Source organism: Octodon degus, unplaced genomic scaffold (assembly GCF_000260255.1).
Source record: "Octodon degus isolate 3935 unplaced genomic scaffold, OctDeg1.0 scaffold00089, whole genome shotgun sequence".
NCBI lineage: Eukaryota > Metazoa > Chordata > Mammalia > Rodentia > Octodontidae > Octodon > Octodon degus.
In genome coordinates, this window is record NW_004524665.1 from 5390165 (window position 1) to 5403231 (window position 13067).

General features: G+C 54.1%; 1 pseudogene; it reads left to right on the forward strand.

Annotated features, from left to right (window-relative positions):
* Positions 1–10597: 10597 nt before the first annotated feature.
* On the forward strand, positions 10598–11094 carry LOC101569247 (annotated as a pseudogene).
* The last annotated feature ends 1973 nt before the right edge of the window (positions 11095–13067 follow it).

Below are 13067 nucleotides of genomic sequence, written 5' to 3' on the forward strand. Positions count from 1 at the left end.
GAAAGAGCCCAAATGAGTCACTAGCCCAACCCCCAACAGGAAGAGACCCTGTCCCATATTCATGCCTGCTTGCTACATGACTCGCTTTCCCATTTGATACTGGACTTAATCAGTTTTACCTGAGCAATGGTGCTTGTAATCCCATTGGTTGACCATAGTTTTGTCCCACCTCCTGCCCACCTAAGTGAGCTCCCATTCTCTCCACCTTAGCCCCACATGGTTTTCCTCTATAAAAATCCCTGGAAGAGACAACTTCCCGGGGGAACTACCTGCTCGGGCCCCCCTCCTGTCCCTCTCTTGGACAGGAGCTTTCTTTCTGTCAATAAATATATTCTGCTCATAAAAAAAAAAAAAATTACTCCCCCAAGGGTCAAACACGGAAATAATTATCAAAGAAACCGAAGCACTCCTCTTACAATAGCTTTCTGCCCAGCAAACCATTCTGTGTTTGGTTCTCCCCGGGAGAACACTAGTGAGTGCCCAGAGCTGGGTGTGTTCATGTGACCTCAGGGTGCCTGGGTGTGCGCCCCTCTGCCTCCCAGGCCACCTCTCCAGGCCTGTGTTAGAAAGCAGACCACTCACCTGTGTTACGGCCCAGCCAGGCCGCCACTCCACAGTGTGGCTTTCTTGCCAAGTGGGTCCACCCCGGCGTGTAGGGAGCCTAAAGGCCAGGCCAGAGGCGCAGGCCCGACACAGAGCCCAGGGCTCAGGCCTCTCATCTGTAAGACTCCTGGGAGCATTGTAGCGGGTTCCCTGGAAGGAGAAAAAAGCCCAACTGACTTCTGTGCCCCAACGCGTCAGTTTTTCTTAAAGCTATTTCTTTCTTTCTTTCTTTCTTTCTTTCTTTCTTTCTTTCTTTCTTTCTTTTTTTTTGTCTTTTTGAGAAAGGGTCTCGCTATGTAGTTCAGGCTGGCCTTGAGATCACCTTATAGCCCAGGCTGATCTTGAACTCACAAGTCTTCCTGCCTCAGCCTCTTGGGTGCTAGGATTACAGGTGGGCACCACCATGCCCGGATGTTAAAACTAAAATTTTAGTAAGTGGACCCTGGACCTATGACCCAAAGGCTGGTTGTAATTCAAGCTGGTTGTTGGTCAAGACATTTTTCCCATAAGAATAAGGGAAATACCCACGTGATCCGAACCTCTCAGCGCACCCCTTAACTAGCATTTCCATAATAAAAGCGATTGTATACTGTGTGCATTCTGCCGGGAACACCAGGGACTGCTTAGGGATTGAGTCATGCCCTAATAGTTTGTAGCCTTTGTGTTTTACAAGAAAAAAAGGAAAATGGCTCTCTGTCACTTTTTGGTGGGCAAAACGTCTCTCATAGAAGTCTAACTCAGGAAGCCCTTGGGGGACTCAGTCCTCAAAATTAAAGCAAAGGAAGGATCTCGCCGGCTGCCTCCCTCTGCCCGGCCCCAGGCGCTGCGTCCCAGCGAGGCCTCCTCCTTGACCCTGCTGCGCTTCCTGGTGGCCTGGGAGAACTCTGTCATGGGCAGGAGCCTCTTGGGGAGGACAACATTGAGGAGAAGTCAGGTTAAGGCCAGGAGCGAAGAGTAGCCAGGTAGGAAGGCAGCTAGGGGTGGAGGGCGTGGGGGAATGGGGGCTCCACTCATGCCAGAGGGGCACCAAAGCGACCTCAGCAGGGGTAGCTCTGATGTCACCTGCACCCTCCTGCCTGTCCCCAACCGCCCACCCACCTCTGGGTGCTGGATGATGGCTCCAGACCTCAGTGTAAGGTGCGCTTCCGGTGTGCAGGAAGAGCCCCGCACGCGGGGCTGCCTTGCCGAGCAGACACTGTGCCAGTGGACGTCTGCTCTAGCGAGGGCACCCGGGACAAGTCAGGGGACCTGCCCCGAAGAACCCCCTTGGGACTGGGATTAGCGGCCCAGAAGAGATGAGCAGGAAAGTGAGGAAGGCACGTAGAAGGGGCGGGAGAGGGCAGAGGGGCTTGCGCAGCCCGCAAGGGCATGGGAAGTGAGGGTAGGCAGGTGAGCATGGCGCCGCAGCAGCCTCGCGGGGACCCGAGGCACAGAGCGGACAGCCCGGCGGTTAGCCGCGGGCCAGACAGCGCTGCGTGCTCGCCCTGTCGCGGGCTGGGCGCCTCCCCGACCTGTCCAGCCCGGGACCGAGGCCGGCGCCACGCTGCAGCAGTCGGTCACCTCCCGCAGGGCACGAGGGAGCGACCCCCTCCCCCGCGCGCGCCTCCTACCGCTGCCTGGAACCCGGACGGTGGCTTGTTGGTCCCAGCGGCTGGCTCAGCAGCCAAAATAATCGCAGACCGCTGTGCACGCTCGGGCGCCAGCGCGGTTCCGTCCAGCGGGGAGCGCTGCCCCCTGGTGGCCAGGCTCGGAGTCCGTCCCGCGCGTCCCGCAAGCCCGGAGAGCGCGCACGCCTGTGCACCGCCAGCTGAGGAGAGCTGTGTGAGGACCCCGGGAAGGAGCTGAAGTGCACGGAGCCCTGGAACTAAACTGGTTTTGGACTCGCGGCGCTGTGTTTAGCTCTCCCATGACGCTGTGACACGTACATGCACACATGCACACCCGCACGCGCCGAGGGCCGTGCGACCCATGTGACTAGGACCCGAAGCACGCTGTTGCAAACTCGGCAGAGTGGATCCGGCCTTGGCGACAGAGAGGGGCTGTCCGTTCACTGTCAGAAACCACACACAGAGGGCTTTAGTTATTTCTCTAGTATCTGAGCATTTGCATTTGTGAGAGAGATAAAATGCTTTAAAAGGCAAGGGTGAAAGGCAGTTTTATGTCAACAACTGCGGACACCTGAGCAACTCTCCTTGCAGGAGGGGCGGTTGTCTCCACTTTGGCTGAGCCTGACCCTATTTCCGTGTACTGATAGGCGCAGAGCCGGCTCGGACGTCGCCTGGTCCCTTCAATTGGCTTTAAGCTATGCGAGTTGGTCTGGCCGAGGTGCTGGTGGCAGCCTTTGAAGACGGCAGGCGTGTTTCCCTGATAATCATCACCTGCAGCTCTTTAATACGAACCGGGTCAAAACAGGACAAAGAGCCAGTGCTCCACGCTGTTGGCTGGGACAGAGCCTCGAGATAGAGGCCCCGACTTCCTGGGGCTTGAAAGATCACATGTCGGAGCTGAAGCACCGGACCCCGAAACATTAGATACTATCTCAGTTGTGCAATGCAGACGACTCTCTGCATACCCTTCTGCATACCGCAGAGGTGACTGCAGGCCTCCTCCCCAGCCCAGCTCACAGCGCTCACCTACTTCCTGCCATGCTCAGTCACCCATCCTCAAGCCACTCCTCCTTCATGACTGAATACAACCCGGGTTCAGCCCTGGGCTGAGGCTGTTGTTCTGGATAGCCATCGCCATGGCTGGGCTTAGGGCCCCTGGGCTCCCTGTAACTATAAACATGCTTTAGGGGCTTTATTTTTGCTGTGGGTTGCACTGGAAGTGGTAGATTGGAATTAACTTGACAGGATTTCAGTAATTTAGCTGTGGGACTACAAATGTAAACTTCCCAGGCTGAGACGAGGACCAGGAGGGCTCTCCATAAGCAGCAGCGTGTGTTCGCCAGCATTTGCAATCCCAGAACTCTGTGAGGCTGAGGCAGGAGGGTGGCCTTTCCAAGGCCTGCTCAGGCAACTTAGTGACTAGGCAAAAATTTGTCTAGGAATAAAAAAGAAAGAGTGGGAAGGTCTGGGTTCTATCTTCAGGACTGCTGTGCATACACATTGCTAACAATCACGATTCCTGAGCCCTTGTGGTCTGTATCCTCTGATTTCTCTATAGCATATTTCTATAGTTCTCAACTAATTTTCTTTAGTGGAGCACAGAATTAGACTCTGTTGCAATTCCAAGCTGTGACACATTTGAAAATGTGACAGTTCGTGACCAGAAGCAGGGAATTCTACACATTTTCACTTGCTCTTCAAAGGGTCCCCTCCTTCCCACCCTGCTAAGAGGAGGATATTGAGACCAGGTTCACCGGGGACCGGGCTGAAGCCAGGATAGATAGGGGGTGCTCCACACATGGGCTGCTTCTGGGTGCAGCTGGGACTCAGGGCGCCCTCAGCTCTAGGATTCCCAGGCAGGGGGATTGCGGGGTGTCTGCGGGTGCCCAGCAAATGAAACCGCGACCCATCCCAAGAAATGTCAGCTTCCCCTTGGATGCCCAAGAGTCCGAGAAGCTGGCTGTCTGTGCAGTGCTGGGTACTGGGCAGCTAGTGCCCTGTGGTCGCTGGCCTGCTAGCAGGGATGGCCCAGAGCCCCCTGCATCGCCCAACCCCCACACCAAGGAGCTAAATTGTCCAATCTGGGAGCAAACATTCAGATCAGATGGACCTGGGGAGACTAAAGCTGATCTCAGAGTGGGAGAGAGAAAATGCAAGGAGCCACAGTGCAGACTCAGGGCCTCCGCTTCCAGCCGAGGGACCCCAGCTTTCAGGGGACCCCAGCTTCCAGAGGCTGCAGCCTTGGCCTCTCCGCTGCCTGCAGTCAGGCCGTTCTAGCAGGATGCAACACAGATGAATGTGCATCTTGCTTCCCATTCTAGTCGCTCCCATCCCAGGGCTGTGGAGACTTGGAGGTGAGGAGGGAACAAGCTCCCCAGTGCGGGGAAAGCTGGCCTGCATGGCCCGCTGTCCCAGCCCGCTGCCTAGCTGGCTTCTGCCCTGCTCACGCTGGACCCACGAATAGTCTGGGGTGGATGCTTTGGGTTCATTGTTTCATGTCCTGCAAACCAAATCACCTGCATGGATTCGGTTCCCATCAGGATGTCAGAAGGACCATGCTGGCTGTGGGTTGTGGGCAGCACCTCTGGGGGCCTCCTCTGACTTCAGGATGCTGTTGGGGGCCTCCCTCATATCCCAGAGTCTCCAGAGCCCAAGGTGCAGGCTGTTCAGGCCCGGAGGGGGCTGCACTTGGGAGCCTAAGGATTAGAGAGCCTTCCCATCCTGAGGTCTGGGAAGTCTGTATTTGTGATCCCATGAAAAGTTATTGGAATTCTAGTGAATTAATTCCAATCTATCACTTCCAGGGCAACCCCTGGTAAGAATAAGGACACTAAAGCACGTTTGCAGTTGTGGGGCACCAAGGGGCCCTAAGTTCAGCCATGCTAGTGGTTATCCGGAACAAAGGCCTCCACCCAAGGCCAAACCTGGGTTTTATTAATTCATGGAGAGGAAAGCAGCTTGGGGATGAGTGACTGTGAGACTGGTGGGAAGTAGGTGAGTGCTGTGAGCCGGATTAGGGAGGAGGCCTGAGCTTACCCAATATGCAAAGAGGAGGATGTGGAGTAAGAGTAACCTGCATCGCACGTTGAGGCAGCAGGTAATGTTTGGAGTCATGCTTCAGCTCTGCGGCGTAATCTCCCTGTCCTGGGAGGTCACAGCCGCTCATCTCGGGGCTCAGCCCAGCCCACAGGGTGGAGCGTGGCTCTTCCTCCCACCCAGCTCGTGTGTTTTTAGGGAGCTATGGGGAGGGGTAACACGGACCTGGTCACTTTGCCTCAGCAACCACACAGCAGCACCTCCGCTGGACCAATTGCATTGCCTAGAGCCAACTACAGGGGTAAGGGAAAGCCCGGGCCAGCTCTGTACACGTCAACACACGGAAACAGGATTAGGCTCAGCCAACGTGGAGACAATCGCTCGGCTTCAGGGAGTCGCCCAGGTGCCCTCCACGGTGAGGCGGGGCATTGGCGTGAGTTCGGGGCCAGCATGGGCTACACACAGAGCCTGGCTCAAAAATAAATTAATAAATAATACAGCATCCGCTTTGCGCATAACCTACACACACCACTAGGTGGCGCGCGGTCCGGACAGCAGGGACTGCAGTGCCGGTAGGTGCTGGATTCTTGAGGGGGTCCCAGCAGGGAGAAAGGCTGGTACATGCTCAACACAGAACCAACTTTTTTCTAAATTATTATTATTTTTTTTAAATGTACTTTGGTTGTTACAGGGCCTCACTATGCAGCTTGGACTCCTGTTGATCCTCCTGCTTTCAGCCTCCCCAGTGCTGGGATTACAGGCATGTGTGGGCCTCCAGCAGGATTATAAAGATGAAAGACATCGCTTGAGAGTTTTTGCAGGAACACACTGCAAAGGCGAGGGCGTCCAGGAGGACAGTGAGCTTACTTAGGAGTGTAAAGGGGATACGCCGCTCAAATCTCTTCCATAAGACTCTGTCCCGGCAATTCCTCCATCCCGACGTCCTCTAGAGTATTTCTAGGTCCTTCCGTTTCTCTGCAAACAGAAGGGGCGCCCGCTTTCCTGCTCTGAACGGGGAAGGTCCACAGAGTCATCTCTGGCTGGGACCCGTGACCGCGGGACCCCAGGCCTGCGTTCACCAGGAAGGTGCTTAATCTTGCCACCAGAGGGCGCACGTCGCACGCAGCATAAAGGTAGCCCAGGGAGGGAAGGAGAGGCGGGGAGGGGGAGAGGGTAGGGGAAAGAGACTGTGACCCACCCCGCTCCCTGACGCCTGTCACGGTGACCTCAGCAACTCCCCGAACTCAGGCCCTTGCATTTGCCAGGGAAGCACTTATTCCACTGAGCCATCTCCCCGGCTCCGGCCCCAGCAACTCCTGTGCAGCACATCCTCAGAAGCTGAGGGCACTTGCTGGGGGCTGGCATCTTGCTGCCTACCTTACCAACCCCTCCACCAGAAAAAAACCCTCAACTGCAGGGTAGAGTGTGTGTCACTGTTTAGCAGAGCAGGTAGCTGAGCCTCAGGAAGAAAGCAGCTTCCTCCAGGTTCAAAAGCAAGTGGAGCAGGCCTGGAAGCACCAGCCCATCCTCTCCGCCCACTGGAGGCTGAGGCAGGAGGATGCCTTGAGCTCAGGAGCCTTCCTGGCCTGGACAACGCAGTGACATCTAAACACAAAAACCAATGAAAATTAAAATCAATTAAATATTTAAAACGCAATGAGTTCTCTGGGCTCCAAAGTGGATGCCTTTAACAAATCTTTCAGAAATGACCTGTCACTCAGTTTAGTTTTATGAGCTCACTGACAAAAGAACTTCCTGCCCCGGAGGTCACTGTTATGATGTCCTAGTTGTTCCTGCTCCTCATACAAGAGGCTATGATGTCATACCTAGAAGGCAGAGGAGAAGGCAGGGAGAGGAGGGAGGAGGAGGAGGAAGGGGGAAAGGGAAGGGGAGGGAAAGGGAGAGAGGAGGGGAGAGGAGGAAGGGGGAGAGGGAAGAGGAGGCAGAAGGGGAGGGAGAGGAGAAGGGAGAGGACGAAGGGAGAGAGGAAAAGGGAGGGGGAGGGAGAGGAGAGGGGAGGGGAGGAAGGAGGAGAGGGAAGGGGACAGGCAGGAGGAGAGGGGAGAAGGAGACTGAGGAAGAAGAGGAGAGGAGAGAGGGGCACACACGGCCAGAGATGACTGAAGTCCCAGCTGTGACTGTAGGTTCTGCTGCTCCTGGATGCCAAGGTCTTACATGTTCTTTGCAAGAAATGGTGCTTTCATGACCTTGTATCTGTCACTTGTGGCCACATTCATGGAGCTCCATGTAAGAAAGCAGAGGATCGTGGATTTCTGTGGGGGAAAAGTCATTATTGTCAGGCATGGTGGCACGCACCCTTGACCCCAGTCCTCAGGAGGATTACAAGTTCAAGCCCACACTGCGCAACTTAGCAACTTAGTGAAACCTCCAACATTAAAAAAGGAAAAAGAAGAAAGAAACAACTGGGGGTGTAGCTCATTGCAAAGGCCTGCAGAGCAATACACTCTCTGTAGTTTGCTTAGAAACTGCAGAGTACGGTTCACAAAGCAAAGACAAAAACCAGGCCTTGTCCCAAGCTCTCAGGGCACCTCAGGCTCTTCTCTCACAGACGCTGTTGGTGTGTGTGTGTGTGGGGGGGCGTGTGTGTGTGGGGGGTGCGTGTGTGTGTGTGCATGTGTGTGTGATCCCAACTCTGCCTGTGTGTGGTTCACAGCCCAGTGTGTGTCCTTGTCCCAGGTCACCGGCTCAGGGCTGCAGGAAGACACACAGCACATGCCTTACCGACTGCTGAGCTCTCCATGTTTGTGAATTAAACTGATGACATAAAGCCCGGATGATCACAACCATCCAAGCATTGTTTCTAAGCAAACTGCAGAGTACGACCTGAGCCCCTAAGCCCCAGTGTGCCAGCTCCCGCAGGACAAGATGTCCCTGGCCACATGGCCTGGTCCCTGCCCTGTGCCCACCCCTCCTCCCAGCCTGACTGCCACCGAACAAGGGGAGGAGAGGTGTGCAGGGAGGTGCAGTGGCGAGCTGGATATGCACACTGTCACATTTATTAATAGAACTGCTGAGACACCATGGGGACCCAAAAAAGACCAACCAGGTGACAAGGTGTGAAGCCCGGGGTTGGCTGGTGGTGAGCCCCCTCTATCAGTGATGGGAGCCACGGCCGGGCACAGCTGGGGTCACCACATTACAGCTCAGGACTGTGCCCCGTGGTCCCAGAGGATGGAGTCCAGTGCCAGCCTCACCCAGGACTCAGCTTTTTTTTGAGGTTATGAACAGAATATATTTATTGAGGGAAAGAAAGCTCCTGTCCAAGACAGGGACAGGAGGGGAGCACGACAGGGTGGTTCCCCAAAAGGGCAGAAAGCTTTTTTTTTTTTTTTTTTTTGTGGCCTCAGGATGCCTTCAGGGCAGGTCTGGTTTGGCTTGAGGATCTGGGAATCAAGCCACAGCATCCTGAGCCTCACTGCTTTGTTTAAGCATGCACTTAAACAACTGAGCTAATGGGCAGGCCCCGGACTCAGCCATGTTGACCCCAAAGGCCATGGAGAGGTCACCTCAGCCCTGAGCACAGTGGCTTGATAGAGGGCTGGGGACGAATTCCAGCAACCAGGCTCCACACGTGTCTCTGTGACAGCGCCCTTGCTGCCATGCGGAGTCCCTCCGTGGCTCTCGTCCGCATTTCCCTGGCCCCTGGCTCTTCCTCTAGCTGGCTGCACCCTGTCACTCTCTTCTTCTCACAATCTGAGCATTCCAGGCCCGCGTCAGGTGAGGGGGCTGAGGAAGGTGTATCAGTTCCTGTCCATCCAAGTGTCGCCTCTCTCAGCTGCGGTTAGTTTAGCAGTGACAGCCTTGGGGAGGGGCACGGGTTTCCCTGGGCCTCGAGTAATTGCCCCAGTGTGTAGAGTACTGCACATGACAGAAGAACCCCCCAAGAAGTCGCAGCGCCTCTGCAAGGCAGACACCAAGAAAACACCCCGGTCCAGTGCTTTCTATGCACGAGCGGGCTGAGGGAAAGGAGAGGGAGGTACACCTTCCTGGCTGAGTGTTGGGGGTCCTAGCTCCGTGCTCAGGGTAGCAGGCCAGGATGCTAGGAGTCGGCAGCACAAGTGAGGAGGAGATTAGTGCACTATTAACAGGGGAGCCCGAGGGGACCCCAGCAGGCACCGGTGAGAGCCACAATAGAGCAGACCACAGGTCCAGCCCGTGGAGGGGAGTCAAGGCCCACAAAACCTGCCAGTCACAGCTGGACTGGAGCACAGAGCTGGCCGGGCCAGGGCCATTGGCGCCCAGGCCCTTGGAGGGAAGTGCAGGGTCCGCATCCCTCGTCCCCATGGGGGGCTTCCAGATCGCCCCAGGCACCTCATCACCCACAGAGTACTGATAATGCCTGCGAATGGTAGTGCAGGTGCTTGGTACTACTGTGTGTAGAGAACAATAAGAAAGACCTCTGTGCTTGCTCCGCGCTGACGCAGATTCCCCGAGTGTCTTCAACACGCAGTTGGTTGAGCCCGAAGGTGTGGGATCTGTGGATTCGGAAGACCCACTGCACGCAGGGCCAGTGCTGCCTCCCTTGGGTGAGTGCCACGAGCCCGGTGGGGCAGGAGAGCAGGAGCCAGCAGCTGGGAGGTGCCCAGCCGTGGACGCCCACCTGTGGTGATGCAGCAGGTGCCAGGAGTGCTGGGGGCGCCGAGGGGGAACACGGAAGGGGGGCGCGGAGGGGGGCGCGGAGGGGGAACGGGGAAGGGGGACGCGGAGGGGGGCGCGGAGGGGGGCGCGGAGGGCGGCGCGGAGGGGGGCACGTGGGGCGGCGCAGAGGGCGCGGAAGGCTCGCAGACACACAGACACGACCACACTATGTGTTGCTTGGGGTTCCAGGCTGGGGCTGCCAGTGGGTTCTGAGGTGGGAACCCAGGACTGGTCACACCCGCTCTTCTTCCTAATCGTGGTCTCTGGGGAAGTCTGACTGTAGGGGCCATAAAATAGATCCCTAGAGGGAGAAAACGCAGCTGTGCCAAGCGGGCGCCTGCGTGAACTCTTTGGTATTCTAGTAAGCAGGTGCCGCAGGAGAAAGCCATAAGGACACATGGGAAAACGCACACCTAGATGACACACAGGAAAACAGAGAAAGAAGGCAGGCCTTGGACAGTGTTTCAAATCCTTAGAAACGCGCAGGAAGTAAAAGTAACGCTGAACAAGAACAGGGAGTTCTGAAACAACCAAAGATTGCTCGAGTCAAAATCCATATGGCTTAAAAAACTCAAAATTTGGAAATAAATTATAGTTATTGAATTAAAAGAGTGATGAAATGAGATCAATAATCAGCTGAAAAGACTGATCAGGCTTTCAGATCCTCCATATGTGGTGGAACCGCCACCAAGATGCAGATTTTCATGAAAACCCTTACGAGAAAGACCATCACGCTCGAGGTTGAACCCTTGGACACTATAGAAAATGTAAAGACCAAGATCCAGGACAAGGAAGGAATTCCTCCTGATCAGCACAGGCTGATCTTTGCTGGTAAGCAACTGGAGGATGGACGTACCTTGTCTGATTACAACGTTCAAAAGGAGTCTACCCTTCATCTTGTGTTGAGACTCCGTGATAGTGCTAAGAAAAGGAAGAAGTCTTATGCCACTCCCAAGAAGAATAAGCATCAGAGAAAGAAGGTTAAGTTGGCTGTCCTAAAACACTATAAGGTGGATGAAAATGGCAAAATTAGTTGTATTCGTCGAGAGTGCCCCTCAGATCAATGTGGTGCAGGAGTTTTTATGGCCAGCCACTTTGACAGACATTATTGTGGCAAGTGTTGTCTGACTTACTGCTTCAACAAACCAGAAGACAAGTAATTATGAGTTAATAAAAAACTTCAGCTAACATTTAAAAAAAAAAAAGACTGATCAGGAAAGTTGAGTTTGTAAGTTATGGTAGATGGAACTGAAGAACTCAGTCCAGAAAGATAGAAATCTGAGTGAATAAAGAGACATGAAGAAGATATCAAAATCCCCACGTAAAGCAAATGAAACAGGCAAGAGGCAAAGCTGAACACGGTCACAGCCTTTCCTCGAGAGGAGAACAGGAACCCAGGGGGCTGAAGAAGCCACAGTGCATGAACCTGCAGGAACGTTCTGTGCCACAGGGGGCGACGGCCGGAGAAGGTAAGATGAATGTTCAACCCAGTAGGGGGACAGGCAGTTTCTACTTGGGAGTAGCTTTGTCTAAAACAAAAAAAGATCAGGAAACTCTGGGGTCCAGCGCGGAGGCCTGGCACCCAACTGCTACTCCTGGATCGCTGGATTCCGCAGAGATGACTGTCTGGCCGGGTCGGTAGGATGAGTGGATGTCGGACTGAAACAGTGTGGTGGTGGGCATCAGGAGAGTTGGGGGGAAAGACCACAGCTTCTTGATTTCAATCTGGGTGCTGAATCCAGGGTTGTTCTGGGTATGTGTTGTAATTCCTAGCAAAATGTTTATGCTCGTAAGAAAATCCCCTCATCTCATCAGAGAAAGTTTAATTAAATCTAGATTTGGGCTTTAGGGCCAGACCTGGTGATGGAGCGAGGTTCTCCCACTGTGGCCCTCCGGATGCAGGGCCCTGTCCTTCCAAGCCTCAGGAAGCGGAACTGCCTCTCCCTGTGTCATCTCCCTTTCCCGAAGGCGCTGAGTTGCACGTGCCTGCCTTTCCTTCTGGCGATGCTAAGATCCAGGCTATAATTATGTTCATTTTGTACATGATGCTAAAAACATTCAATTAAAGTCCCCAGCTCACAGGATCAAAACCCACCAGCTGACACGCAAAGCTGACATAACCGTCTACCCTGGAAAGCCAGTTTATAAGAACAGCAAATTACAGTTTTTAAACTATCCACAGGAGGGCTCTGCTGACGCTCCCAACACAGAAGGCAAAAGTCAGTTAGAAGCCTAAAGAAAGAGTTTGGGGGAGAGAAAAAAGCCAAGCCTTCACAGTTTAAACAGCATTTCAGTCAGTGACAAGATTCACTGGAGTGCCACATCTGATACAACTTAGACTCCTGCTCTCTGTTGCTGTATACATTGGTACCAACATACAAAAGATGAAACAACACAAAAGAACCGAAGCATATAAAAGTAAATGGGATGATTTCAAAACAAAGGTCAGGGCAATCAAGGCAATCAGTCTGGTGTCCTGCATGTCTGACTGCTCCGTTCTGCCTTGATTTAAACCATGTAGCGCTGGAGGAAAGTCATCTAGCCGATCTGCCTGGGGAAGTGCAGCGTTTCCTCTTTGTATCCTTCTCTTTCCTGTGCATCTGCTCATTTGCTATCAGAGCCAGTAATAACATCTCATGGATCCTTCTCTAACTTGAGCTCTGAAGCTATAGAAAAATAGATGAGAAAACAGATTCGATACACCATGCTGCTTACCAGAGAGAAACGGGGTGGGGGGCAGTTTGGATTCAGTGTGAGCCTGGCTTCCTCCGTCTACCCCCAGCTGGACCTGCCTGCTCAGCCAGGGCTGGACTGGGACGCAGCTGCAGGACAGAGCCTGACCAGGTGCCCGCACCCGGCAAGTGCGGCTCCTCCCTTACCCAGTCTCCCCAGTAAGACAGCCAGCAAGTCCAGGGAGGAGTGAGGGAGGATTGCTCCATGCACCACTTTTGGAGTCAAAATGACCGTGGACTGACCCTTTGCTACCTACTTCATCTTGATGGTTTGGGTGTGGCAATGATGGGTTTTTGAAATAGATTGTCACTGTGTAATTCAGGCTGGCCTCTGTCTTACTGCGATCCGCTTACCTCAGCCTCCCGAGTTCTGATGACAGGAGTGTGTCACTGTGTCCAACTACAAGTCCTAACTTACGTTACCATGGCA